Source organism: Enhydra lutris, unplaced genomic scaffold (assembly GCF_002288905.1).
Source record: "Enhydra lutris kenyoni isolate GAN:26980312 unplaced genomic scaffold, ASM228890v2 scaffoldscaffold19, whole genome shotgun sequence".
Classification (NCBI taxonomy): Eukaryota; Metazoa; Chordata; class Mammalia; order Carnivora; family Mustelidae; genus Enhydra; species Enhydra lutris.
In genome coordinates this window covers 14,701,642-14,728,136 of record NW_019154103.1, presented here as the reverse complement: position 1 = coordinate 14,728,136, position 26,495 = coordinate 14,701,642, and positions in this window count along the sequence as shown.

The window sequence follows — 26,495 nt, the reverse complement described above, 5'->3', positions numbered from 1 at the left end:
TACTGAATCTCTCTTTCACCTGAATACCTTGAGAACTATTTAGGAGCCTGGCTTCATACTTCCTTTACAACAAAGAACAAAATGTTCCCGGCATGATAATTCTACTTAGGAATGGATAGATTCTCACATACTTAAATTCTGAAAGGTACACGAGATGGTCTGTTCTAAATGACAGGTTGCTATGGTTACATTCTTCTGTGGCTCAGATGGGGATAGGGGACAATTATCAAGTTTTGTTTGGTTGATTTTAAGTAGTTTGTTACCTGGATACTCTACAAATAAGAAAACTGGAAAAAAAAAAAAGAGAGAGAGAGAGAGAGAGAGACTTGTTTTCTTCTCCCCCAGAAAGGTAATAGTCATCGTGGGGGAAAAAAAAAACAAAACAGAAAACAAAACCAAACCCACATTCTAAACAAGGTGGTCAATTACTTAGTTCAGATAAAGAGTTTCTAAACTGTTGACTTTATTTAGAGACTTGCACAAGACCTGTGAACAGAGATAGTTTAATTCTATGAATTGGATTTTTGTTAACTCAGTTGATCCTGTAATACCAGCTTTAAATAATTTGCCTCCTTTCCAAATTTGTCCTGTGCTTCTCAAATGAGTATGTGTGTGTATTTTAATAGTTACTCCTTTTGTCAGTTTTGCTGCTTGGCCTTCCCCCTCCCTCCCATGGTGGAAGTGAGATTGTTAATTAATGATATTCCAGAGGCAATTTCTGGAGTGACTATTGGAAAACCCTCCTTAATTAACAAAATGATAAATTCCCCACTGCAGCAGTGCTACAACGAAGTTCATCTCTGTCATTCAAAATCCATGATTCTGAAACAGTCTCCGACATTTTTGTGAGGATGTTGGGCACTTAAAGTCTGGGTCTTTTATCAAAGGTTCCACAGTAAGCTGGAGAAGGAGAAATGAAGAGTGAAATGGAGAAAGAAGAACTGGACAAAATTAAAATGCTCTTCTGTCATTGTAATAGTTCATATGGGCACTGACAGGAGAGCATTTTAATTTTGTCAAGTGTGTCTGCTACTCATTTATTCCATCTCCTGCTTGTTATCGAAGTTTCAGATTAAATGTAAAGATATGAATGTATTGCCATAATAAATTTATAAGTGGATATTTAAAGAGCAAAGATTTGAATGACATAAATGAACCTCGGTGTAGCAGTAAAGTAGATAGGATTTGTAGAAAGATGCCACAGAAGTCAGAAATGACTGCTGGAATCGCCTTAATTAAAAAAAAAAAAAAGGAACTTGAGCTGCATGAGCAACCACAGAAGGTATCTAATACGAAATTAGGCTTACTTTACATTATTTATGCCACTCTAAAATAATCTAATAAAAGCTTTAGAAAATCTGATTAAACTGTATTATTCAAATGTAAGGCAAGTGCTTAGACAATGGATAACTAAGCTGTTAAATTTGGGGGCAGAAGGTAAGATTCCAGACCAAGTTAAAGCAGCATGTAATTTTAAAAGTATGGATTTATTTATAAGGTATCTATAAAGTATAATTAATTTTTGAAATTATATTTTGTTAAGTGATTAGGAATCCCAGTGGAATAAACTGTAGAGGTAACACTTTGTAAGGATGCCTTATTTTACTCCCATAAGAGGCTTGGTATTTGTTCACATGTCCCAGGAAAACCACAACCTAAGACACTTTTGAGGAGTTTTCCTAACATTTTTATTCATAATAAGAGAGAAAGTGATGCAAGGAGGCATTGGCTACTATTACATGATGTATGGTTAGGACCCAGAGTGCAGGGCTGGGAAGAAGCAATGGGGAGTTAAAATAAGGACACAGGGATAAATTATTTGACATGATCCTGAGCAGACCTGACTTTTGTAATGACACTCAAACAGCAGATAACCCTGAAGGCAATCTGAAAAAGAAGAATAAGGTGGTCATACTAGCAGATATGAAAGGAGATGAGTAAGCTTTTCTAAAATGTCTGAACCGCTATTGAAAAGCATGTCCTTCAATTGTGACCACTACTTCTTTTTTTCTTCTCTTGCCTGCTGCCTTCTGGCTAATAAAGGATTCACTTTTGCTTGTCTGCTTTAACACAGAACCCCCCCAGTGAGGATTAAGTTATAAGGATTTTAAGGAAGAGGAGAAAAATGCATACAAGAATAGCAATGGAATAATAGCACGAGAAGGACCTTGCTTAGGCTGGTTTTCTGATTTTATCCAAGTAAATATCACCTTCAAAATATTATCTGACTTTAACTTAAATGAAGAGGAAGAAAGTGATAAAGTTCCTCACTTAGCTTCAGATCCAGTGTTTTGTTTTCTGTTGAGTATAAATAGTAAACCTTAGAAGCAGTTCATTTTGTTACTCTAATACTTAAAAAATCCCTTGTGGGACTAATAACAGCTCATGCTTTTGGTAGACCCATTCAGTAAGTTGAGGTGTGGGGAGAAATGTTGGGGACTCTAGCAAATGACCTATGGCAACAGATTTTGCCTAGTAAGTATGTGTGTATGCGGTAGATGCCCTATTAAATTTTCAAAACATTAAATTAGATTTTATTATAAAGTCAAGTTAATATTAAACATTTTTTAACTAGATGTTATTGATAACATCTCCTATAAAGTGGAAAACTAATTTTGGTGTATGGCATAAGTCTTTGATAAACAATATATAAAATTGAGATTTCCAAATTGTGGTATGTAGCAGGGTCACAGTTGATAAATGTGACTGAATTGTGTGGTCTGTAAGTAATCTTTCTCATGACCACCCCATCACTGCCTAGTGTGCAGGGAGGGGTGGTAGGAAGAAATCTTGACAATCAGTGGTCTCCTGGCCTTTTCATATTTAATAGTCTCTTTGGTAAAAATGCTAGTCCTCTGAATTTCCTCTTCTACCCCCAGATAGCATCTGTCTGGCAATGATAGATGACAATGAGCAGAGTGTGAGTACTCCCATATGGCCTCTATGGTTGTCATGAAGGAAGCCACTACTGAAGTCCATGGTCCCAGTTATTTGCGTACAAACATATTAAAAGCTCACTAAAATTTCTTTTAAAAAATTATTTATTTATGTATTTAAAAAGAAAGGCAAACTGCTATATACTGTGCCTCATTTAGATGTGTCTGAAGTCTTAGAAGCTTGACTACCCTATGTTCTCCTACAAATAGACATCAAGAGCTTGTTTGGAGGTTCTAGCAGGAGAGCGCAGCTACTGGTATACCCTTGACTGAAGAACAGTCCTCCTCTGTCAGGGAAGGTCATCCTCTTAGACTGAGCACACAGCTATGGGAAGGATGAACAGGAGTGATGAAGGGGGGAAGGGGACACCTACCTAGCCAGCCAGATAGCCACATCAGCCCTGGAAATCCATGAGGTGACAGATGTCACAGCCAGATTGTCCTCACATCCTAAAGTTTCTTGATCTTGATCCCAGGCCTCTGCTCTTTCACCTTTCCCCTCAGAACCCCTATCACTCCTTACCAAGGCATATATAAGCCCCTACATGCAGACCGCTGGTAACTAGGAACACTGTCTTTGGCTAATATCTCTAGTCACCTCTCTTTACTGGTGCTGCACTACCTTTCCTCCTCCACACTGCCCAAGACTTGCAACTTTTTAATGTTCCCAAATTCCTCATAGACATTTAGAGTTTCCATAGACCCCCTCCTCAAGTTTGATCACTTTTTTCTCTACCTTTGGCTCTCATCTTGATCCTCACTCCACTAAGGCCACCAGGGGAGGGCTTTCTACTTTCTCTTTATATGTGGAAATAATCTACTGTAAGTCAACATATTAGGGTTTTCTAGAGAAACAGAATCAATAGTATCTCTTACTCTCCCCTGCCCTCTCTCTCTAGCTTTCTATCCATCTTTGGAAAACAAGAGTGTGGAAGCTGAGAAGTCCTGCCTCGGTCATCTGTAAGCTGGAGAACTAGGGAAGCTGGTGGTGTAGTTCCATTCCTAGTCCAAAGGCCTCAGAACCAGGAGAGCTGATTATAGAACTTCTAGTCCAAGTCCAAAGGCCTGAGAGCTAGAGAGCTGATGGTATATAAGTCATAGTCCCAGGGCAGAAGAAGACCGATGTGGCAATTCAGTAGTCAGACGGAAAGAATGAGTTCTCCCTTCCTGTACCTTTTGTTCTCTACAAGCACTGACTGGATTGGATCGTGCTCACCCACATTGGGGAAGTCAGTCTGCTTTATTAAGGCTGGCAGATTCAAATGTTAATCTCAACCAGAAGTACCTCTGCAGACACATCCAGAAATAATGTTTAACCAAATACCCTGTCTAGGGTACCCTGTCACCTAGTCATCTTGATGCATAAAATTAACAGTCATAGTTCTATACTCTTTTCTAGTTTCACTACATTCTTCCCATTTTATCTAACTCAAAATGCACCCCCCTCAGTCTATACAGTTCCATCAAGTGCCCTGTGAACTTATCCCTCAGCACCTCTCTGACCTCATCTCCTAATAATTTTCCTCTTGCTCATTCTGCTTTCAGTACATGGACCTCCTCTTGCTCTCCAAAAATATGAAGGGGCTGCATCCTTAGGACTTTTTACTTACTATGTGAAAGTTCACATGTACCAGATACCAGCATTGCTGGATCCCTCATCTTACTTAGGTCTCTGCTCAAAGATCATCTTGTGATACACTTCTTTCCTTTCCACCTTGGGTAAAATGGGAACCCTCCCCCTAACATACTCCACTCTCTGTTCCCTTTATCCTTCTTCATTCTTTCTTCATAGTACTAGCCATTTGAATATCATGTTTTACTTGTATACATATTTCTATTATCGGTCTCCCCCTACTAGAATGTAAACTCTATGAGAGTAGAAATTTTGTTTTATTGAATGTTATATACCCAGTAGTAGAATAGTATCTGGCACATAGTAAGAAATAATGAATATGCACACATACATATGTACATATGAAGTCAACATGCATACACACATTTGTCAGATGAACAGATGATAATGTTGGATGATATGCAGGAGGATAAACTGATTTACTGAAAGGAAATATGTGTGGGGAGATTATTTCCAAAAATACCACTTACAACACAGAGGTTGCTTTTATTTCATATGGTGTTAGATTTTTTTTCCCCCCAGAAGAATTATTTTAACATTGTTTGGAAATCTAGTTAATGTACCAATCAATGTAGTTGGAAAAATACCAGATAAATCATTGTGTGTATAAACAGAACTTCTTTCTTTCTTTCTTTCTTTCTTTCTTTCTTTCTTTCTTTCTTTCTTTCTTTCTCTTTCTTTCTTTCTTTCTTTCTTTCTTTCTCTTTCTTTATTTCTCTCTTTCTTTCTTTCTCTGCTTTCAGTCAGTTATTTCAGAAAACCAGTTCTGAGATAAAATATATATTAAAAAACTAGGTCCATTTCACAAGTGTTTTATGTTCTAAAAAGTAGTTCAATTCAATTTACCCTAATTACTAAATAGCAATTACATTTTAAGCAATGTCTTAAGCTCTGGCAATACAAAATTAATCATCATGTATTCTGTGAAGGATGATTTATAAAAATAGTGGTTTATTTTTATGGAGTTTTGTATTTTACAGAATCTTTTTATGTATATTCCTTACTTAATTCTCATAACTATTTCTGAAGTAGCTTGTTACCCTTACTTTTCAGAGATTTTAGAGGTTAAGAGACTTGCCCAAGGCTTCACAGCTAGTAAATAATGGAAGCAGAAGTTAAATTTAGGCTTTTATATGTCAAACTTGGGATATTTGCTTTCCTTCTTATGGTTTATATTTTTAGGCAACTTCATGATTTAAAATATGATTTATATACATTATCTACTTTATATAAAAACCTTCCTGTGGGCATATTTTGCCAAGGAAAATGTGCTTTATAAAAATCCCACCAAGACAGTCAAAGTTATATAACTCATTTGTGGCAGAGTCAGTTTTGATTTCATGACTTTTTACTCAAATATCAATGCCTTCTACATTGTTCATTTGACCTAAAAGTTTAGTAGCTGTCACATTAAGAACAAATCAAAAATAAACTAAAAGGGAAAAACACTGAATTTTAGGATAAAAATTATAAAATTTACTTGATTAAAAAAATTCCAACTGGTTAATTAAGCAGTAAAAAATATATCTGCAGTTCATACACATGAAGTGTGTATTTTTATTCTATGGGCTATTAGTTATCTATTTACTATGGTTTATTCAGACTTAGGGGAGTTTATAAAGTTCCATAAAATTAAGCAAAATAGAAAAATTTTAAAGTCATCTTTAAAGAATAAATAAGTAAATAAATAAATGAAAATTGTATTTAAAAAGAAATAATAAAGGAAAAGGGCACCGAACAGCATTACCTACACTGGGTGACCACATTTCACTCTTACTCAAAAAAGAAGTGTGGTGTGTGCCACAATTCACTGTATTCAAAATGTAATAATAAACCAATGACTTAGAGGAAACAAAGATTTCTTTGAAATGAGATCAGAAAGAAATTACTTTTGAGAGTGTTCATAAAATGACATTATGTAATATCGTGAACATTTTCAGCAGTGTTCTTAGAATTTTGTGAGATTGTTTACAGTGCCTCTCAATATAAGATTAGCCCATTACACCAAAACACAATTCATAAAAGAAACTCACTGGCATTTGTCAGGCTATTATGCCTCCAATAAACATAAAAATTATGAAGCTGAAGAAAGGGGATTGTTTATATAAGAGTTCAAATGTTGGGTAAATCCATATGAGCCTATGTCTTCCCTTTGGGCTCTTCATCTTGGTATAGATTCTTCTTGTTAAGGGAATTTGATGGGATCATGTGATTTCTCCTAAGGCATTGCTTTTGCAGATATTTCTGCAGAAATACCTCCAATGGCAGCTGTAGGTAATAATGAAGACATTTGCAGTGAAAGGGTAAAATGAAAGAGATACCTGTGTGAAGGTTAGAGACAATAAAAGGCAACTCAAACTCTTACTCATGAAAATCTGTATTTGTTATACTATTATAATTATGTGCCTGAACCAGCCCCAGTGCCTGAATAACATTGATGTTCCTGAAAAATGTGACTTATTTATGTGGCTTTGATGAGTCCCCAGGACAGTGTTGTGTGCTACCTGGGTTCTGGGTGCCTTGGTTTGGATAAGCAATACCTAAGGAATTGTGTTAAGACAGAGGCCATTTACATCTCTTTGTTCTCTTTTTGAAGCTTTCAAATTTTTATTTAAATTATGACATATTAAAAACATAAAAAATTATAAAGATTAATGCAACGAACGCCCATATAATTACTCACCAAATTTTAAGCATCTTAATAACTTGCTATTTTAGCTCCAGACTTTAATAGAATTACAGATAAAACTGATGGCCCCCTAGCTGCAGTCCTTGCACACGCTGTTCCCTTCCCCTTCTTGAGTCACCACTCTCCTTAAGTTGGTTTATATCCTTCCTAAAAATGTTTTTCCTCTTTTTTACTTTTACTACTTATGTATGGATCTATGAAAAACAGAATATCGGTTGTGTGATTGATAGGTGAAGTATGCATAATTCCATAAACTCCTTAATTCAACATTATGTTTTCAAAATCAATCCATTTTAATACATGGAATCTGTTTTGCTAAGCTTAACCCATGGTGTCCTATTTAGAAACGTGCTACTGTGTATGTATATCATTATCCAACTGATGGATATTAACTTGTTTTCAATTTTTCTCAATTACAAAAGCTGCAGTGAACATCATTGTTCAAGTCTCCTTGTACGTACGTTTAGATTTATTTCTAGTATATATGCCCAGCAGTGAAATTCTTGGGCCTAATGTATGTACATCTTTTTTTTACCTATCTATCTCTGTCTATCTATCTATCTATCTATCTATCTATCTATCTATCTATCTATTTGACAGAGAGAGAGAGAGAGATCACAAGTAGGCAGAGAGGCAGGCAGAGAGAGGTGGAAGCGGGCTCCCCACAGAGCAGAGCCCGATGTAGGGCTCGATCCCAGGACCCCGAGAGCATGACCCGAGCCGAAGGCAGAGGCTCAACCCACTGAGCCACCCAGGTGCCCCTCTATATACATATTTAACTTAATGAGATTACCAAGTTGTTTTTCAAATTTATACTGTTACCTGTGTTATGTACCAGATCCATTTAAATTTTTTTGTCAGTATTTTGGGGTAAGACGCTATGTTATTATTATTATTTTTGCTGTTTTTAAAAAATTATTTATTTTTAAAAATTTCTTTTCCAGTGTTTCTTTTCCAGTGTTCCAGAATTCATTGTTTATGCACCACACCCGGTGCTCCATGCAATACGTGCCCTCCATAATACCCACCACCAGGCTCACCCAACCTCTCATTCCCCTCCCCTCCAAAACCCTCAGTTTGTTTCTCGGACTCCACAGTCTCTCATGGTTCGTCTCCCCCTCCAATTTCCCCCAACTCACTTCTCTCCATCTCCCTATGTCCTCTCTGTTATTCCTTATGTTCCACAAATAAGCGAAACGATATGATAATTGACTCTCTCTGCTTGACTTATTTCACTCAGCATAATCTCTTCCAGTCCCGTCCATGTTGATACGTCATGTTATTTTTAATTTGAATTTCCTTCATTCAAGTAGAGGAGGTTAAGTACGTGTTCATGTATTTATTGAACATTGAGCTTTCCCCAGTTGGGAATGTACATAATTTTTGCCCGTTTTTTTTTATTTGATAATTTTACTTTTCATACTTATATTTTATATATTATGGATGCTTTCATCTTATTTGTTATATATGATACAATTAGGTTTTCCAAGCATGTGTCTCAAAATTAAATGAATGTGTCTTTTAGCTAAGCTTATGGACTCTTTTCATAGCCTAATTTTTTAAACTTTAATGTAGTCAATTTTTAAATTTTTTTTAATGTAGTCAATTTACTCTTCCCCCTGTTTTATGTTTGGTATTTAAGACATATTTTTCTTTATTAAGACCTTAAAATATTTGCTCAAATTTCCTCCTGAAAGTTTTCAAATTTTTTCCTTTACATACTACTTTCTTAAGGTGTCTGGGATTGATTTTGTAAGTGTCATGTAGAGAGATCCAGTTTCCTTATTCTACTTGATATTCCTATACTTGGAGAAATGGGAAATTGTTTTCCATTTAATTAGCAAAGTAACACAACATCTTGTATTAAATAATCTGTTCTTTTCTCACCAAAGTGTAAAATTCGGTTTATATGAAGTTGCCATTTGTGCACACACATATCTGGGCTCTTTGTTATGTTCCATTGTTCAGTAAACCCCCTCTTCCTCCTCTTTCTTCTTCAAAATTGCCAGTTATTTTTGGCTCTTTACTTATATTTTGGCTCTTTACTCTTATATTTTGGCTCTTTACTCTTAGGTATGAATTTCAGAATCCATTTTTTTTTTTCAAGTTTTGCAAATAGTTTTATCTGGTTTGGAAATCATACTTATGTTAGCCTCATGAAATGAGTTGGGTAGCCTTTTCTCTTTTCAGGTTTCTCAAACAGATTTCGTAAGATATAGAAGTATGTTTATTGAAGGCTTTGTAGCATCATTTCTAAAATTGTCTCTGGTTCAGATCTTTTTCATGGGAACTGCTTTTGGATTAATGATTTGTGTTTTTGAATATTCATGACCCTTTTAATTTTCTGTTTATTCTTTAGTTAGTTTTCATAATGTATATTTTTCTTTTTTTTTTTTTAAGATTTTGTTTGACAGACAGAGAGAGATCACAAGTAGGTAGAGATGCAGGCAGAGAGAGAGAGAGGAGGAAGCAGACTCCCTGCTAAGCAGAAAGCCTGATGCGGGGCTTGATCCCAGGACCCTGGGATCATGACCCGAGCCAAAGGCAGAGGCTTTAACCCACTGAGCCACGCAGGTGCCCCGATAATGTATATTTTTCTAAAAAATTAAATTTCAGGGACGCCTGGGTGGCTCAGTTGGTTAAGCAGCTGCCTTCGGCTCAGGTCATGATCCCAGCGTCCTGGGATCGAGTCCCACATCGGGCTCCTTGCTCGTCAGGGAGCCTGCTTTTCCCTCTGCCTCTGCCTGCCATTCTGTCTGCCTGTGCTTGCTTGCTCTCCCTCTCTCTCTCTGACAAATAAATAAATAAAATCTTTAAAAAAAATTAAATTTCATTGAAATTTTAAAATATATTGTCATTTATTTGCTTATAGCATTATGATGTTAAAAATCTTTACTCTTTTCATGGTTATGTTTTATGTATGTTTATCTTCCTTTAAACTTCTAATACTTTTAATTTTTTCTCTCTTGATTAGTCTTCTAAGTATTTTTCTATTAGTTTTTCTAATGTATCAACTTTCACTGATAATTTCTATAGTTTTTTCTTTTTTAACTTTTACCACCTTGCCTAGCTGTTTAATTTTATTTCACTCTTTTGCTGATTTTCTGAATTCTACACCAATTATTTTGAATCATACTTATTTTTAACGAATCTATCTCAGATTATAAACTTAATCTCTAAATTTTGCATTAGATGCAGCCCACTTGTTTTTTTTTTTTTTTAAAGATTTTATTTATTTATTTGACAGAGAGAGATCACAAGTAGACAGAGAAGCAGGCAGAGAGAGAGGGAAGCAGGCTCCCCGCTGAGCAGAGAGCCCAACGTGGGACTCGATCCCAGGACCCTGAGATCATGACCCGAGCCAAAGGCAGCAGCTCAACCCACTGAGCCATCCAGGCACCCCAGCCCACTAGTTTTTTAATGCAATTCTTTCATTGCCATTCAATTTTTACTATTTCATTAGTTCCCCTTTACTCTTTAACCAATGCATTATTTCATGATTTACTCTTTATTGTATGCTTAATGTAGATATTTATTGTTTAACCTAAGAGGTATTTAAAATTGTGTTTTCAGTTTCAAACACATACTGTATGGTATTTTTATTATTCATTTCTTATTCAACTATGGTCGGACAACATGGTCTGTGTGGTAGTAATTTTTTTTAATATTTGTTGAGATTGCCTTGTGACCTAACTCTTGATCAATATATGTAAAAGTTTCCATCTGTGCTTAAAAAGAATATATGTTTTATATTTTGGGGAATACAGTGTTCTAAATTTATCAAGTGGAGTCATCTAAATGTGTTGTTCAAATTTTATATATCTCTTTTACTTATTTTGTCTGTTTTGTCAGTTTCAGAAAGAAAAATGCTAAAATATCCCATTTTGATTGAGGTTTTGTCAGTATTTTTTTTTTTTTGTAATTCTGTAAGTATTTTTTTAAAATTCTATTCAAAGTTATCATTTTAGGTATATGTAAAGTCAATAATATCTTAGTGGTGAATTGTCTTAATATTATGTAAGTTCCCTTTTATATCTATAATACTGTTTTATTTGCCTTGAATTTTATTTTGTCTGCTATTGGTCTTGCTATGTCAGCTTTGTTTTGTTTAATATTTACTGTGAATTAACAGTATACTTTCCTTCTCAGCACTATGATATTGCCAACCATATTATTTTAAATATTGCCTCTTTCTGATGTCATGCCCCACTCTGGAAGTGAATCATGAACTGTCTTTTTCAGGGTTATGTTCTACATTTGGATTTATTTCTAGGTGGTTCTACATTTTTTCTTGTGGTTCACCATGAAGGTTCTTGGATGGTTTGTAGTTGAGTCAGCTGGGTGAGATGTACAACTTTAAACATCCTGTAATCAGTTATCCAATTTCTCTCATTTAAAATGGACTTCCATGGAACCAAAGAATAAAGTATAAGAGAATCTGCAAATAGATTACATGAGGTTTAAAGTGAAGCTTCCCTGAAGAATTTGGAAGAGAAGGAAATAAGATTGTCCCTAGAAACTTAAGCCATAAATATTTTTCCTGCAATTTGCTTTTTTCACTCAATTATATTTTTATTTTAATTACCCATCACAACAAATGCACTCCTTAATTCCTGTCACCTGTTTTACCCATTCCCCCACTCACCTCCCATCTGGTAACCATCAGTTTGTTCTTTATAGTTAAGAGTCTGTTTTCTTGATTTGCCTCTCTCTCTTTTTTCCTCTTTGTTCATTTGGGGTTTTTCTTAAATAACACATATGAATGAAATCATATGGCATTTGTCTTTCTCTGATTGACGTACTTCACTTAGCATTATACTCTCTAGTTCCACCCATGTTGTAGGAAATGGCAAGATTTCATTTCTTCTTATGGTTGAATAATATGTCACTTCTTTTTTTTGTCCATTCATTAGTCGAAGGATACTTGGGCAGCTTCTGTATCTTGGCTATTGTAAATAATGCTGATATAAACATAGGGGTGCACATATCCCTTTGAATTAATGTTTTTGTATCCTGTGGGTAGATACCTAGTAGTGCGATTGCTGGATTGTAGGGTCATTCTATTTTTAACTTTCTGAGGAAATTCCATACTGTTTTCCAGAATGGCTACACCGGTTTGCATTCCCACCAACAGTGTAAGAGTTCCTTTTTCACCACATCCTCACCAACACTTGTTTTTTTTCTTCTGTTCTGTGTTTTAGCCATCTTGACAGGTGTGAGGTGATATCTCATTTTTGTTCTGATTTGCATTTCCCTGATGATAAGTGATGATGAGCATCTTTTCATGTGTCTGTTAGCCATCTGGATGTCTTCTTTGGAGAAATGTCTATTTATGTCTTCTGCCCATTTCTTAATTGGATCATTTGTTTTTTTGGGTGTTGAGTTTTGTAATTTACTTACATATTTTGGATACTAATTCTTTATTGGAATTGTCATTTGCAAATATATTCTCCCATTCCTCAGGTTGCCTTTTAGTTTTATCATTTCCTTTGCTATGCAGAAGCTTTTTATTTTGATAAAATCCCAATAGTTAGTTTTGCTTTTGTTTCCTTTGCCTCAGGAGGGATTTGCCTCAGGAGACAGACCTAGAAAAAATTTGCTACAGCCAATATCAGAGAAATTACTGCTTTTGCTCTTTTTTAGGATTTTCATATTCTCAAGTCTCACATTTAAGTGTTTCATCCATTTCGAGTTTTTTTAGTGTATAGTGTAAGAAAGGGGTCCAGTGTCATTATTTAGCTAGTTGCTGTCCAGTTTTCCCAACAGCTTTTGTTGAAGAGACTGTCTTTTTCCCATTGAATATTCTTTTCTGCTTTGTCAAAGATTAATTGACCATGTAATTATGCTTTTATTTCAGGACTTCCTGTTCAATTCCATTAATCTGTGTGCCTGATTTTGTGCCAGTACCATACTGTTTTGATTACTACAGCTGTGTAATGTAACTTGAAGTCTAGAATTGTCACACTTCTGGCTTTGCTTTGCTTTTTCAATATTACTTTGGCTATTCAGGGTCTTTTGCAGTTCTGTACGGCTTTTAGGATTGTTTGTTCTAGCTCTGTGAAAAATGCTTGTGGTATTTTGATAGGAATTGCAGTAAATATGTAGTTTGTTTTTGGTAGTATAGAGGTTTTATCAATATATGTTCCATCAATCTGTGAACATGGCATATCTTTCCATTTCTTTGTGTTGCCTTCAATTTATTTCATCAGTGTTTATAGTTTTTGGAGTATAGGTCTTTTACCTCTTTGGTTAAGTTTATTCATCAGTATCTTATTATTCTTGGTGCAACTGCAAATAAGATTGTTTTCTTAACTTCTCTTTCTGCTGTTTCATTATTGGTGTATAGAAATATGACAGATTTCTGTAGATTAGTTTTATATTCTGTGACTTCATGAAATCACTTATTAGTTCTAGCAGTTTTTTGGTGGGGTCTTTTGGGTTTTTCTGTGTGTAGTATCACATCATTTGCAAAAAGTGAAAGTTTGACTTCTTCTTTAGTGATATGAATGCCTTTTACTTCTTTTTTGTTGTCTGATTACTGTGGCTAGGATTTCCAGTACTATGTTAAATAATAGTGGTGAGAGTCAACATCTCTGTCTTATACCTGACCTTAGGGGAAGGAATCTCAATCTTTCCCCATTAAAGTTGACATTAGCTATGAGTTTTTCATATATGGCCTTTATGATATTAAGGTATGTTCCCTCCAAACTTAATTTTTTGAGCATTTTTATCATGAATGAATGTACTTTAGCAAACGCTTTCTCTATGTCTATTGAAGAATCAAATGGTTCTTATCCTTCTCTTATTGATGTAATGTATCATATTGATTTGTGAATAAATCTCAGTTGATTGTGGTGAGTGATGTTTTTAATATGTTGTTGGATTCAGTTTGCTAGTATTTTTTTGAGGATTTTTGCATCTATGTTGATCAGGAATATTGGCTTGTAGTTCTCTTTTTTAATGGTATCTTTAATTGGTTTTGGTATCAGGGTAAGGATGGCCTCAAAGAATGAATTTGGGTTTACTTCCTTTTTTATTTTTTTGGAATAGTTTGAAAAGAATAGGTACTAATTCTTCTTTGAATGTTTGATAGAATTTGCCTGTGAAGCCATCTGATCCTGGACTTTAATTTGTTGAGAGTGTTTTGATTATTGATTCAGTTTCTTATATATCATTTATTTCTATTCCAATTTTTATTATTTCCTTCCTTCTGCTGCTTTTAGGTTTTGTTTGTTGTTCTTTTTCTAGCTCCTTTAGGTGTAACATTAGGATGTTTGAGATTTTTCTTGCTTCTTGAGAGAAGCCTGTATTCCTAGAAACTTCCCTTTTAGAACTGCTTTTGCTGTGTCCCAAAGGTTTTGAACCATTGTGTTTTCATTTTCATTTGTTTTCATGTATGGTTTTATTCTTTTCTTTTATTTTCTAGTTAGCCTATTCACTGTTTTATTTTTTTCTTTTATTTCCTGGTTAACCCATACATTGTTCAGTTGCATGTGTTTAACCTCCATGTATTTATGGTCTTTCTAGATTTTTTTCCTTATGGTTGACTTCTAGTTTCTTAGCATTGTGTTCAGAAAAAGATGCATGGTATGACTTTGATCTTTTTGAGTTTGTTGAGGCTTGTTTTGTGGCCTAATATGTGATCTGTTCTGGAGAACGTTCCATGTGCACCTGAAAATAATGTACATTCTGCTGTTTAGGGTGGAATGTTCTGAATATATCTGTTAAATCCATCTGGTCCATTGTGTCATTCAAAGCCACTGTTTCCTTTTTTATTTTCTGTTTAGATGATCTGTCCATTGATGTAAGTGGGGTGTTCGTGTCCCTTACTATTATTGTATTATTATTGATTAGTTCCTTTATGGTTGTTATTAACTGTTGTATGTATTTGTGTGATCCCATGTTGGGTACATAAATATTTATAATTGTTCTATCTTCTTTTTGCATTGACCCTTTTATTATTATATAATGTTCTTCTTTGTCTCTTGGTATAAAGTCTATTTTGTCCAATGTAAGTATTGCTACCTTGGCTTCATTTTGACATCCATTTGCTTGAAAAATGTTTCTCCATCCCCTCACTTTCAATCTGTAGGTGACTTTAGGTATTAAAATGAGTCTCTTGTAGGCTGTATATAGATGGGTCTTGTTTTTAATCCATTCTGTCACCCTGTGTCTTTTGATTGGAGCATTTAGCCCATTTATTTTCAAAGTAATTGTGATGGATATGTATTTATGGCTATTTAATACTTCTTTTGTGATTGTTTCTGAGGACTTTCTATGATCCTTTCTTGTCTTTTCCTCTTTAATGGTTTGCTGGTTTTCTTTAGTGATATATTTGGATTTCTTTGTCTTTTTGCAAATTTGTTAGTGGTTTTTGATTTGTGGTTACCATTAGGTTTGTATATAACATTTTGTGCATATAACAGTCTATATTAGGTTGATGGTAATTTAAGTTTCATCCTATTCTTTACTCTTCCCCAAGTTTTACATATATGGTGTCATATTTTAGATCCTTTTATTTTTGAGTTCCTTGACTGATGTTTTACAAAAATATGCATTTTTACTGCTTTTCTGTTTCCTAGCTCCATACTGACATTTTTGGTCTTTCCTTTCCACTTGAGAGTCTTCTTTATTTTTTCTTGTGGGGCTAGGTTAGTGGTCATGAACTCCTTTAGTTTTTGTGTGTCTGGGAAACTCTATCTCTCCTTCTATTCTGAATGATAGCCTTACTGGATAGAGTATTCTTGGCTGCAGATTTTTCTCATCTAGCACTTTGAGTATATCATTTCACTCATTTCTGGCTTGAAGAGTTTCTGTTGAAAAATCTCCTGCTAGCCTTATGCACTTTCCCTTGTAAGTTCCTGACTTTTTTTTTGTCTTGATGCTTTAAAATTTTTTTATCACTATATTTTGCCATTTTAATTATAATATGTCTGCTTTTGTTGATTTTGATAGGAATCCTCTGTGCCTCCTGGATCTGGGTGTCTGTTTCCTTCCCCCAGTTAGGGAAGTTTTTAGCAGTTATTTCTTCAAATAAATTTTCTGCCTCCTTTTTCTCTCTTTCCTTCCTCAAGGACTCCTATAGTATGAATGTTATTATGTTTGATGGAATCACTGAGTTCCTTAAGTCTCTTTTTGTTTTCATCATTCTTTTTTCTTTCTTTTATTCAGCTTGATTACTTTCTATTGCTCGATCTACTAGATCACTAATTCATTCCTCTGCTTCTTCCATCCTGCTGCTCTCTTCATCAAACATGTTTCCATTTTGTTATTGAGTCCTTTATCTCTGCTATGTTACTCTTTATCTCTGTGTTAAGGGTCTTACTCATGTTTTCCACTCTTTTCTCAAGTCCACTGAATCCTTATGATCATTGTTTTAAATTCTCTACCAGGCATGTTACTTATATCTGTTTTGCTTAGCTCTCTGGCTTTAGACTTCCCCTGTTCTTTTATTTGGGACAAATTCCTATGTGTTCTCATTTGTCTAAGTCTCTGTGCCTTTTTCTATGCATTAGGAAAGTCAGGTACATCTCTGCCTTGAGGGTAATGGCCTTGAGAAGAAGAGGTCCTTTGTTGTCCTGCCCTTTAAAATTCCTTATTCCCCAGGGTCTAGCACTTCCAGAGTGTCTCTAATGTGTGCTGCCTAAAATCTTCTGTTGTGTCCTGGGTGCTTTATCCTTTGGGCAAGTCATCTGCAGAAGCTCTCTTTGCCTGTTGTGGGTACTGTTTGGTCCCAGGCCTGAATGTGGTGCATTTTTAATTAGGTATTAAACTAGGTCTGCTTGTGAAATGAGACCTGTTGCTGCTGCCACCAGAATTGAGGCCTTGCAAAACTCCTAGGCCTTGCAAAACTCCCTGCAGAACTCCTGACACAGTGTTGGGAGGGGTTTGGTCTGCTTTTCTGAGGGAGGGGGCCTGCTGTGTTGAGACTGAGGCAAGTATGAGTAGGAAGGGTGGTCATTCCGGAGTGTGGGAGGTGGGAGTTTGGTCTAAGCAAGTTAGATAGGGAGTGTTGGTGTTGCACTGGTTCCTGAAGGTGGCCCTATCCTCATACTGACAGGCAAGAGAGGGAAACGGCACCTTCTAGTTCCTTTGTTCCTGGAGAGGTCTCTGTGAACACGCCTCTCTGGGAAATACTCCAAGATAAGCAATTAACCTCCCCACTCTGTGCCCCAGGCACTCTTCAGATTGCAGTCTTCATGCAGGCTCTTTGCCCTGCGTTTTCTCTAAGAGTAGCTCCCATCTCTTCCCAGCTCTCCCAGAGCCAAGCACACTGACCTTTAAAACTACAGACTTTAAATGCCGCTCGTTACAAGAACTCAGAAAATTCAGGCTTCTCACTTTCCAAGCTAATTGCTGTGGGGATTCATTTCCCATGCACTTCCATGTATGCTAGTCCATCTATTGCCTTTCTCTATGACCGTGGCTCCCTCCCCACCACAGCAGCTGTGATCCATTTCTCTCCACACTTCTGTCTTCTTCAGTGTGGCCTCTTCTGTACCTTTAGCTGTGGAGTTTGTTCTGCCAGTCTTCAGACTGATTTCTGGAGTGTTTAGGATGATTTGATAGTTACCTAGCTGTATTCATGAGATGGGGCAAGCCTAGAGTCCTCCTACTCTGCCACCAACTTCCTCTTGCCTTTCAAACTAACATTTTTATACAACTGCGTCAAGACTGGAGAATCTTAAGTTGCTTCAGAGATACACCATAGGAAACTCTATTCTGAATGAAGGTACTATAGAAAAAATTTGTCTAACAATAAGGGTAGTATTTGGCTGTGAAGTTTAAGGAAAAGAAAGTCACAGAGATAAACTTTGAATGTCCACGCAGCTTTCCCAAGGGAGGGAGCCTTCCTTAGCTAAGGGCTTTGGGGTTGTGTGCTCCCATTTACTAAACCATAATTTCTGAGAAAAAGACTACAAAGAGTTGCTTTGTTAACAACAACCATCATGTACTTTAAGCCTAATATAAGACCATCTACTTTATCTTCAAATGGAGACATAAGGTTCTGTTATCCTGATGCCATTAAACATTGATCTAACTAAATTCTCTTGTTCTAATTCCATGCTCATTGAGCAAACTCTTGGTTATTATTTGGTTTTCCATATAGGTCTGCTTTTATGCAGAAAACTGACAGGTTATCTGGACAAGATAATGCTATTGCTGAAATAAATATGTTTCTCACTGTAAATTAATAACTTAGTATTCTCATTATGATTTTATTTCCCACACGTCTGTTTTAAAAGGTAGTATTGCATATAGTTAAAAAAGAAGGAGCTTTTTGATTTGGAATGTGTAGTTATTTCTCAAATGGTTGTATAGTTTTCCATTTACTTTTGTGTGTATGTGTGTCATCTTTTTTGAATTATTTTTTTAATTGAAGTATAATTAACATATGGTGTCATATTAGTTTTAGGTGTACAATGATCATATAATGATTCAGTGATTTTATACATTACTCATTGTCCATCACCATAAGTGTACTCTTAACCCCCTTCATCTATTTCATCCAGCCCCCCATCCATCTCTCCTCTGGCAACCACCAGCTTGCTTTCTGTATTTTAAGAGTCTGGTTTTTTGTCTCTTTTTTTCTTTGCTTACGTAACAAACACGTTGTTTATTTAGTTTTTTTCCTATGTTTTGCTATACAGATAATGCTATAAACATCTCCTTTTCTAAATACATTTTCTAAATACATGCAATGATGTCAATAAGATAAATTTAAGAAGTTGCTTTTCATGTGTCTTAATTTTAAGTAAGAATATGTCGATCATGTTGACATGAGTATTATGGCACATGTAAATGTGTGTTGCATTTGGGTTTATATCACACTGTATATCTATATATCAATAACTGTATGTGAATTGTGATGTTATGTTGCACTGGAGTTTATATAACTGTCTCATGACTGGTTTAGAGGAAGAGTTAACATGCATCTGCCTTAGAGAGATGACTATGCTTTCAGGCCCTGAAAAAGTTAAGTGTCGGAGCCTGCAGATTTAAGGAACAAGGCCTTGCCTAAGGAAAATTCTCAAGGACAATTTATGTGATTTTGAGGCTTCCCATGAGAACTTTCCCAGGTGACATTCTGACATCACTGTATACATTAATATTTGTGCTATTCCTTCCATTATTTATTTAAGTAGTTGACAGATAATTTTTTAGAACTGCTTTATTTTCCCTGCCATAGTTTATCTCCCAGTACTCTGATTCCAGCATAGGTTTCTGACTTTCTGCTTAATCCATAGCTAAATAATTGGCCACATAAATCCTTCCTTGCTTATTGTAATTGCCCCTTGACTGTACTTCTCACTCACATGGCCTTTGAAATCTGTGTGTTGCACAAGGATGATGGTTGAATTTATTGCCTGCCACTTTTCTGAACCCTGCTATCTCCTTTCAGCCCACCTAGTAACAGCAGAGACAACCATTTTGCATACAACGTGTCTCTTGTCACCTTGCCAAGTTGATTGGCCCAAAGTTAGGTATGTTATCCAAAATATTCAATCAGAGTTTTTGACCATGTCCTTATACCTATTGCATTGTGGTTTCACTCTGACTGCTCTTTTATAAAATCAAGAACTGGAGGGAACTTTTTTATTTAAATGATTTAGGAAGCCAAGAGAGTTGATCTTGACTGAGATCTTGACTAGAATAAATATATGGGTAAAAAGATGTAGGTAATGAGAGATTAGGAGATATGACTTCCCACATTACGTATAACACTTTAGTCCTTGCTTTCAGTGTATTTCTTCCTGAAGCTCAGCTGCATTTCTGTTCTTGAATTCCTTTAACCTTATATTAAATGTCACCTTTTTTCATGAGGCTAGCTTAAAAGGTTTCCTAATAAAACCATACGAGCAATCACATTGTCCATTCTATCCTTTTCTTATTTCTGTATCTTGAATACAAAGCTGTGACCCTCAGTCAAAATTTTCCTCCAAAGTCTTCCAACCATGTACCAAAGCTTCAAATTCTAGGTGGTTTATCAAATATGAAGCTCTTTGTGCTATTTGTGAAGTTATTTATTTCATGAAGTGAAAGCTTGATCACTTTCTCTGAAAATTAATTTCCATGTAAAATATTTCAATATGTTTTATACTATGGATTTTTTTTTAAAGTAAAAACTTCACAATTTTTAAATAACTTGGAACATTACATATTTGTCTATTTTTATAATATATATGCATATGTATACACGCATACGCGTGCACACACACACACATTTTCTTCTCCTAGGCTAGACTTTCAACCAATTTGGTGTGAATTTTAATGTTCATAGCAAAAATTGAAGCTTTTTTTCCACTTAAGAAGTTACACTCTTACCTTTTAAATTTTCCCAGTAGAGTTGCACAGAATAAAAATGATTCTTTTATAGAAGAAAAAAAATCTCATCTCTTTTCATTTTTATCTGTACTATAAATGTCTATTTAGTTCCCATGGAAATGCAAACTCAAGTTTAAAATATCTGTGTGCATGTGTTTGTATATGTGTATGAGGAAAATCATGCTAAGAGTAGAGCACCAGTCATGTAGGCTAATACTCTGTTTCTGACAATGAAATCAGATTAACTTTGGCAAGAAAGATGCTTTTGTCCTCTGTGGAGCAAGCTCAAGGGGTTAGGGTTGTTGGAAGTTGAAGCAGAATAAGGGGAAATTCTCCAGAAAACATGTGGTATATTTGAATTATTTTAATGCATCTTCTGAAGGTTTCATTCTTTGAAAAATTGTATATGATTTCCTTCACTAGAAACTTCAAAAATAAAAGCATAAGGTAGAACAAAAGCAGAACGAAGCTGATGCCTGGACTGACTCAAGCCCATCTGGGAACGCTTCTTAGATACTGGACGTTTCTTGTGAGGGTGGTGTATCAGTCCTAAGGGACTGATTGTGTTTATTTGCAATCTTAAAAGCCTGAGGGGATTCCATGGCCGTAAACTGTTCTGATTCCCTATCAGAACTCTAACTGCTGAAGTATCCCTGATAAAGCTCTATCTATTATTTCTTGGCCTTCTTTCAGGAATGGGTAGCATAGCTAAATTCAGATATTAAGCTCCAGCCAGGGTCAAAGGGCAATTTATGTCATCAGCTAAAAACACTGTATGTGTGTTTATTAGAGTGTTGTCAATACAGATGAAAATGCCACTTAGTATCTTATGTATGGCCCTAATTACTTATATTCATTAAAATTCATAAGCATTAAGTTGGTAAAAAGCTCCAAGTAAGAAAACATGCCAAGAGTAATGTACTTTTCTTGTTAACCTGCATTTTGTATTTGAGAAAACGGGTATTGCTGCCTTGAAAAATTTAATCACCAGGGAGATGATTGCTACGACACCTGGGTGGCTCAGTCATTAAGCATCGGCCTTAGGCTCAGGGCATGATCTCAGTCAGAGTCCGGGGATTGAGCACCATGTTGGGCTCTATGCTCAGCAGGGAGTCTGCTTCTCCCTCTCCCTCTCTGTCTGTGCTCTCTCTCTCTCTCAAATAAATTTAAAACAACAACAACAACAACAACTAAAAAAAAAACACCCCAAAACAAAACATTATTGTTACAGAAATTCCTTTTGTTTAAGTACTTGAAGAATGGTAAAAATTTTAGAGATGGCAGGTTATGTAATTCAAATAACCTTTCTAAAATAGAGGTATTTATCAACTTCTCTAATTAATGTCATTGAACTTTGGCTTTCCTACCTCTAATATAAGGGAATTGAGCAAATTAGAAAGCAGTCTTTTCCATGGACAGCTAACTTTAACAGTTTCCTTCTTAAAATGAGCTATTCTTATTTTCTGCATAATTGGGTACATGTTACTTTCACTTGACTATTGTCACAAATTGTTACAACATCACTGCTGAACCTAATCCTCCCAAGTGCTTAAAATCACATAGGCATGTATTTTCAAGCAGATAAAGGAAGAAAAATAAGCTTCTTGTTTTTGGTTAATATCCTTGTAAGTTTATACTTTGAGCACCAGAACACCACAACAGAGAGCAACAATTAGACAGTTTGAAGGACTCTGCCTTTTTCAAAGGGAAGCATCCCAAGAAGCAATGTGGCAAATGGTGCTAAAACCATGAGCTTATTGGGTCTAGTGCCTTTCCAGACAGGTGGAAATAAACAAACAAACAAAATAAGACTAACTGCTCCTGTGTCAAGGAGGAGCAGGAATCAAACTCACTGGAAAAAGTTCGAGGTTAGTGTTAGACTCTCCCTTCACGTTTTCTTCCCTATCCCATAAAAGAGAAGTAAGAAAAAAATAACCAAAGCTCTCTTTGATCCTTTAAGATCCATCTAAATTGAATTCTTCTGTGCTTTTTTTTATATGCTATTATCGGCTCTACAGAACTCCTCCCTTCCTTTTTGTGTCCTACTATGTTCTGCACACATGTCTAGCACAGCACCCAAAACACGATTGCATCTACTGGCCTACAGGTTTAGCAACTTGAACCAGGTTGTAAGAGCTCCACGATGTCAGGCACCATGGCTTATTCAGCTCTGAACAGATGGTGGGCTGACTCCTGACCCTGAAGAGGTACTTAATTTCTACTTACTTCTACTTGTGAAGAAAGGAAAGAAGAGGAAGCATTCCCTTATTGCAAGACACTTGTTCCTCTTCCTGAACAGCAACTTCCTTCCAGATAATAATTCACCTTGATTGGCTGGAACTCTGCCATTCTCCCTGCCCCTCTGTTGTTGAAATCTTGTCTCTTGGAGCCCAAAACATGAGTATGAAATGTAAATCAAATTCAGTAAGTAGAAAGATCCTAGAAGGAAGAAGATATGCTTCACTGTAGCTTGTTTTATGACTCTGATTTATTGTTCACCACAGCAAAAAAGTGAAAGAATTGTACAACATATTGTATATAACCATTACTACTGAAGCAATTTGAATTGCTTTCTGTGAGTATACTGTCACTGATCTAATTTTTACTAAATGTTAAGCAGGTTTTGGTGCTAAAAATATATTGAGCTGAAATAGTGGATTAAGAAAGATGTTGTTCTAAATCCCATCTTGTAATTTTCATTTAATGGGTCTAAATTCCTTGAAGTCTCAGACTTTAAAATTGACTTGCAGAGATCTTAAGTTATGGCTCCGAATCCCTTTGGAGGAGGTGCTTATGAATATTAACTGTACCTTAGGATGCACTGTGTTGGTACAAGACTCATTTGAGCACAGAATTAGTGAGAGGTGAATGATGAATAATGGGCTCAGTGTGTGGAATTTAAATATTCCAAAGAACAGACTCTGTATGGTATTGTAAAATGTCTTGTAGCTTCATTTCTGATTTTGAAATGTTACAGTGCTTGCTTATTGTCACAGCATGATCTTCAGCACAGTTGGGTAGTGCTTTTTTAAAGTAATGCAAATGCATGAATGTCAGAAATACCTTTAAATATCGAAGACTGCATCTTTAAGGAGTGCATTTGGCATTAAACAGTCTTTTCCAGCTAATGAATTTCTCAAGTTACAAGAATAATGGCCTTTTTAATCTTAGCAAGAGTAATTAAACAGACATTTGTTATTAATGATGTTGTTAATGGCAGAAGATATTGAATTCTCACATTAGATATTATATTGCTTGAGAGTGATTATTTTGATTATCAGACATATGAGTATATGATGGTCTTAAAATTATACTTCCTTAAGAGCATTGTAAGTACCAGTTATTTTAAATAGAAAAAAAAGTACCTTAACTTTAATTAATACCAAGAAAACTGAATATTTATTTCTAAACGGAGGCAGAACTAGCTCGTGGGGACTAAGAACCTTTGTTTGAGTAGTTCTACTCATCACTTGAAATGGTGTTTTTCTCCTCAGTTGAGATGGGTATGTACAGTCCTCAGCTTGAGAAAAAAATTACTTACTCAAAGTCTGCTTCAAAACAGAAAGGCAGATTATGTTTGTTGCCTGCTCTATGTCTGTTTACCTCCCCTAACAAGTTCCTCAATTCTGTTCAGGAATTCACCCTATCCTCAGCTTTAGAAGGGCATTTTAATCAATCAGTTCATTCATTCATTACACAAATATTTACTGAGTGCCAGTTATGGTCAGGCACTGCTCAATGTACTGGGAATATAGCTGTGCAAGTAGAGTAAAACAAAACAACAAAGCCAAAATATCACAAATAAACAAAAGCAATATAAAAAGGCAAAACTATCTACCTACTATGATTGGAATTAATGAATTAATCAAAGCAAAGCCAGTCATGCCATAGCAGTTCCCAGTTATTCTTATGGTGCAGTGTCAGTGGTGGGTATGCTGGCCAAGTGGCCTTCTTCAGGCTGGAGAACAAGGCTTTTATCTCTGCTTACAGGATAGAAAAAAAAAATTCTTTCTATCTCTTTCCCTCTAGATAATAAACAAAACAGCAGCCTGGCCCAGTTGCCACCGTCAGCCATTTTGGGTTATCCATGGCCTGCTCTAAAAGTATCTGAACAGATACAATTTTTTGAATTAAAATGAAATACTTCTGTGGCAAAACTGAATGGCTGTGTTCTTTATTATAAGTGTATGATTGATGGCTTGATCTTAATGCCACTGGGGGCAAATAAAAGATGCTTTGGGGAGTTGAGGATCAGGGTAAAGGGCATTTTTATAGTAGTCATATTGAGGGAACTATTGAGGGATGAGCTAGCGTGTACTGGTAGGAGCCACAGGATTGGATTTTGAGGGTGTTTGATCAAGCTTGAAGGCAGTAATGGCCCATACTTAGTAAAATAAAATTCCTGAATTGCTGGGGTAAGTGGTAGAGGAAAGAATTGGCTCAGGGAAGTGAGCATGCTGGAATTTATATATTATGTGATGTCAAAAGACCCACCAGAGAATTATGTTGCAGGCAGGTTCCAGGGGACACCCCATTCATCAAGGCCATCAGAAACTCATTGGTGAGAGGAGTGTCAGCATTCCTGAGGTTTAGTGGTAGCTTTTCTCTGTAGGCTGGAGCTGATGGCAGGAGTCATTGATCTGGGATCTTCATGAGTTCTTGAGAATAATGATAATAATGAGAATAATGGGTCTCTGAGACAATAAGCAGTGCTTAACCATTAAAAGCCAGGGGCATCGCAATTATTTTAAGAATTGGCAAGCTAAGAGGGGTTAAGGCAAGGTAAGAGGCTAAGGAGGTTGTCCACAGGGAAGGTTGTGGTTAGTAGAACATGGCTTTCTGGGGTCAAAATAGCTCTCACGTGAGCTACTTAATATATGCCATAAAAGACAAGAATGGATGATAAGAAGGTATCTGATGGTGGTTGCTCTAGACAGAAGCTGTATTCTCTTACCCAATTTTGGTACCTGAGTTAGTTTCCAGACACAGAGTCCAATGATTGATGAGGTGGCCGGATCCCTCAAAGACCCCTTGGCAACACAGTGTCAAGTATATACTGCAATAATTCCCCTAATCTTTCCCCAAGAGGATCTATGGATATTTAATTGAGTGCCCATGCATTGTGGAAAGGGAAATGTGAGATATTTGCAGGGCTATTTAATACAGGGTCTGAACTGACATTGATAATCAGCAGTTGTAATAACACCAGCTGAATCCCTGGACTGTGCAGTAAGCACAATTACAGTGGAGGATACCAAGTAGAAGCCTTTGGAATTGCCTCCTCCTGCCACCAAGACAGTGAACCCAAACCAGTATTGACTTCTGGGAGGGATTACAAAGACTAGAATCACCCTTAAGTATCTTAGGATGCAGGAATTGCGGTCTGTATCATATTTCTATTTACAAGTCTGGTCCCTGCAGAAACTGAATAGACCTTTGAGAATGACTATAGAATGCCGGAGGCTCAGTCAAGTAGAGACCTGAGTGAAACTGCTCTGCGGATTTGCTATCTTCGCTTAAGTAAAGCAATACATTCTCAGGTATATGACATATGGCTTGATGTAGCAAATTTGTTCTATTCTATTGTAGTCAAAAGGAGGATTTGAAATAGTGTGTACTTACGTGGAAAGGGCAATAATATACGTTTAATGTTTTGTTCCAGGTATATATTAACTCTCCCACTCTCTTCATGATGTAGTCAGAAGATATTTGGAACATCTAGACATGCCACAAAGCATCACATTGATCTATGTTATATTAATAATATGTTGATAAGGAAGAATGAGAGAGATGAGATTAGCATGCTGGAGGTCTCAGTAAGACACATGTGCCTCAAAGGGTGGGAAACAAACCCATCAAAGTTTCAGAGACCTGATAGGTCTGTAGTTTGTAGAGATACCATAGAGATATC